Source organism: Anomaloglossus baeobatrachus, unplaced genomic scaffold (genome assembly GCF_048569485.1).
Source record: "Anomaloglossus baeobatrachus isolate aAnoBae1 unplaced genomic scaffold, aAnoBae1.hap1 Scaffold_2571, whole genome shotgun sequence".
Taxonomy (NCBI): domain Eukaryota; kingdom Metazoa; phylum Chordata; class Amphibia; order Anura; family Aromobatidae; genus Anomaloglossus; species Anomaloglossus baeobatrachus.
This window is the reverse complement of record NW_027442130.1, coordinates 166,017-170,443: the sequence shown is the minus strand read 5'-3', so window position 1 is coordinate 170,443 and position 4,427 is coordinate 166,017. Positions and strand designations below refer to the sequence as shown.

Below are 4,427 nucleotides of genomic sequence, written 5' to 3'. Positions count from 1 at the left end.
TGGCTGACATGCTGGCCCGCCCCACAAGACGCGCGCGCTTAGGGAAGGAAGACAAGAAAAAAAAAAAAAAAAAATGGCGATCGCCATTATAGAAACAGCAGTGATCTGAAGGCGCTGTTCACGCACACTATACACTGAAATGTGATAATAGTTTGATTCACAGAGTGACTTACACTATTACAGCAGAAACCAAGCTATGATTTAGCTGTTTTTTGGCTGCTAGAACCGTTCTCGAACGTTTCTAGAACTACCGAGCTTTTGCAAAAAGCTCGAGTTCTAGTTCGATCTAGAACATGCCCCAAAATCACTCGAGCCGCGAACTGGAGAACCACGAACCACGAACCGCGCTCAACTCTACTCCTTGTTCTAAAAATCCATTTAATATATGGTCCCCAGAGAGGGGACGTATCAGATATTAAACTGATAAGAACAGATTTAATTTTTTTTTTTTTCTGTTTATCAGTAGGACTTCAAAATAACAAAGGTGATCGCCTCCCGTTGCCTGGGAACCGTCCAGGCACAAGAGGGCTATGTGTCACCAGAAGGCGCACACACTTCCTCAAGGACGGCAGACGTGCAATCCCAGGCACCTTCCAGTACCGACCAAGGTAGCGTCCTCCGAAACTACACTTGATCTTAGCCAAAAGGCCGAGAAGCTATAACCCGAATTGGTTACGGCCTTGAGTGGCACCCTGGCCTATACCGGACACATCTTAGGGAGAGGGAGACAAACCCACGCCTACAGAATACATTTTGTCACCCAAGCCAACCCTTGAAAAGGCTGTTTTGCAGAGCAAAAACAAGAAGAATGGTGCTTTTTGCAGCCGCCGCCCACTGCAATGAATCTGAATAACTCCTCCTTTTGGACACAAGCACCTCCCCTCCCCCTTGCAGTCTTTCCAATTCATGATACAAAAAGACTGACGGACAGGACAGGACAGGACAGGCTGCCTGACTTTCCGTCACTGCCACCCTTTGCCATCCTTGCCCGTACAAAGCCCTTTCATCATCCCCAAACCCTAATCTTTTCCCTTCCCTTCCCAGATGCGTCTCACTCCCTTTCATTAGGAAGTGAGCGCAGCCTTTTCTCCGTTCTGCACATGCGCGACGTTAAACACAAATGCGCAGGCGTGCGTTCCATTACCCTCACTGCATTCCACTCCCATACAGGAAGTGGGCGCAGTTATTACTACGGTCGCACATAAAAGAACCCACGGCCACCACTGCACATAGCTGACTCCACCACAGGACACCCACTTCTACACCAACGCAGGTAAGACAGGATCGGCACCTCTATGCTCCCGTTACAATCAGGCTCAGTCACCATGTGATAACGCTCTCAACTCTTTAGTTGCAGGCTCCCCTTGCTTCACCTCCACTGGCTGTGCTGCCATTTCCTCTCCCACCTGGAAGGTATACTTTATTCCACTATTTTCCTGTTTCTCTATTCCCCCTTTTCCCATAACCTACTTTTATCTGCATTTGTGGGGTATCTATATGCTATTTACATCATAGTTTTATTCATTAATATGGAAGGGAAGAGTGCCCATGAGAGTGTTGAACTGCGGAGAGCAAGAGATTAAGCTGCTCCGATTTGCCACCATTGATAAGCTGTTCTCAGTAGATACACATGCTATCCAAACAGCAGCATCCACCATTGCTTCAGCCCACCCATTCAGTGACAGCTCACCAAGTCAGCCAGAGGAGTGGTGTAAGGAATTACACGTAGGCACTGACTCCACACCTTCACATCACAAGAAGGGGGTCTACAGGCTAGTGCAAGAATACGAGCAAGTCTTCAGCAAACATCCGCTAGACTTTTGAAGAATAAAAGGGGTCAAACACTACATCCCCACAAGTGCACACCCACCCATCAAAGAGAGATATAAGCCAAAACTACCTGCACATTACCAGTGTACCAAGGACATGTTGAGCAACATGAAGGAGGCTGGGGTTATCCGTGACAGTTGTAGCCTCTGGGCAGCTCCGTTGGTCCTGTTAAAGAAGAAGGACAGCACCACTCCCCTGTATTGAGGAATAGCTAGCTGCATTGAGAACTGCAAATTATTTTTCTACCCTTGATCTCACTAGTCGCTATTGGCAAGTGTCCGTTGCTGAGGCAGACCGGGAGAAGACCGCCTTTGCCACCCCGATGGGTCTCTGCGAGTTCAAAAGCATGCCCTTCGAGCTGTGCAATTTGCCAGGAACCTTCCAGAGGCTGATGGAATGCTGCTTGGGACACCGAAACTTTGAAACGGTACTGCTATACCTTTATGATGTTATTGTTTATTCTAAAGCAAACAAGATTTTAGGGTGTATAAAAAGGGAGATTAGATCCGGTGATCCCAACGTATTGTTACCCCTCTATAAATCACTTGTAAGGCCACATCTGGAATATGGGGTAAAGTCCTGAGCAGGTTGATAACCATTGGTTTGAGCATGGTAGGGTGTAGTGCGCATCTTCCTGCATCGGTAAAAGCTGCAGAAGTCCTTGAAGATTTCCGCTTCAAAGGCTGTGCCTTGATCTGTGAGGACTCTCTCTGAGTAGCCATGAGGTCTGCATAAGTGTGCTTGGAAGACCTTCGCTGCAGTATGGGCCATTAGATCTTTGACTTGTACCACAACCATAAATCTCGAGTAGTTGTCTACCATCGTAAGTGCATACGTGAGCTCGCCTCGATATTCTGCAACAAAACTCCCTTTTTCGATTTCAGTTTCAGCAAACACTCCTCTTCCTGTAGAAAATATTTATCATTACCTAAGACAGTCATTCTAATGCATGACAATATTAAGGCAATTTAGTTAAAACTTGTTTTAACTCACCTTTAAGGGGATTGATGTATTTCATGGTCAATCCAGGTTTGTCAGTGATGGCACTGACATAATGTATGGCGTCTTTTTCGGGCGTTATCCTTTGCCTTTTCATTGTGAAAATCCAGTTGCCTATATCAAAGCAAATTCTACTACTTGTAAAGTATGCAGAAAATGAAATGTAGAACATATAACATCAACTGCTTAGGAACGCATCATAGGTTAGTACTTAAAAGGATATTGTCATGTTCTAGTCATAATGCAAGCTGGACATTTTTCATGTTACCCTGTAATCGCCGGCCTGTTCTAATGCTCACAAGCCAAGATATAGGCTCAGCTGCTAAGGCTTCCCTCTGCCTTCTGAATGAAACTTGAATATGTCTGGGTCACTGTGTATATAGCAGGTGCTCAGAAAAAATAAGAGTCAATTCAATAGAAATAGCTCTGGCACACTATAGTGATCAATAACGTAAGAAAAGAACTCTTGGAATGCTGAAAATTCTTTATTTGTGCAAAAGGATAATTCATCCAACGTTTCGACCTTGTTTTTAGGTCTTTATCAAGGATAAAGTTATCTAAGATCATAAAGGGTTACAAAACCATATAAACACGTAATTAGTACATAGTACAACATAACAGTACAATATATTGCTACTTGAGAGTACAATGGGTCAAATGACCATGATGCACATACAAAAAATTTTTCCAAAGCCATAGTGAAAACATTTGTACTGAGGAAAGAAAATTTCCACATGACCTATCTGGAGAAACATTCTGGATCAAACAACCAAAAATAGTCAAGCAGGTAAATACACACCTATATGGATAACAGGATGATATGTGTTCAATTGTATAGCGTCATTGCCATTAAGGTACAAATGGAAAACTTGCAATCCTATATAGTGAAGGAAATGAACACATATCATATCAAAGAACACAGGAACATGGGTGTGAGAAAAACCTCAATGTTTATACTTTGTTCTTTATAATGGTGTGAACATGTATATGTCTCAGTACCTTATGCACTTGAGAATTCTAGTGAGTAGATCATGAAAGCCTATTTCAGAACTGGAATCGGTAAATAATTGTAGGTGGAATCTAAATGAAAAGATGGTACAAGTGTTATCATGACACGTGGGCTATAACACAATGGACCGTGTGACAAAGAAGAAAGGAGAGAAAGAAGAGGAAGAAAATGCAACTACCTGTAACATTACGTGATAGTCACTGGTAAGTATCACTTGACAATTCAAATGAAAAAGGATTCCTTTATTAAAGGGTTCTCAGTCGCCTCAGGATCATGAAATACTAGGGTAAATGATATGAGAATGGGTAAGAAGCACCACTAAAGGAAATATGAGATGCAGGACATATATCTATAAACCCCTGAACTACATGATAGAAATAAAAAGAAGAAAAAAGAAAAAAAAGAAGAAAGAAGAAGAACACATAGAATGCGGAAAGAGAATGGGTACAACTACCTGAGTTACTGCAGGGAGGCCCCTGGTTGGTATTGTGAGGGTTAGTGGAATTCCTTCACTGAAGGGTTCTCAGTTGCCTCAGGTTCGTGAAAAATGCTATAGACAAATAATGCCCGGAGAAAAGGGGTTCATATA

The 4,427-nt window shown here is 43.1% G+C and overlaps 1 pseudogene; it reads right to left on the bottom strand.

The window, feature by feature from the left end:
• Window positions 1-271: 271 nt before the first annotated feature.
• Window positions 272-489, bottom strand: LOC142263286 (U2 spliceosomal RNA; annotated as a pseudogene).
• Window positions 490-4,427: the final 3,938 nt, after the last annotated feature.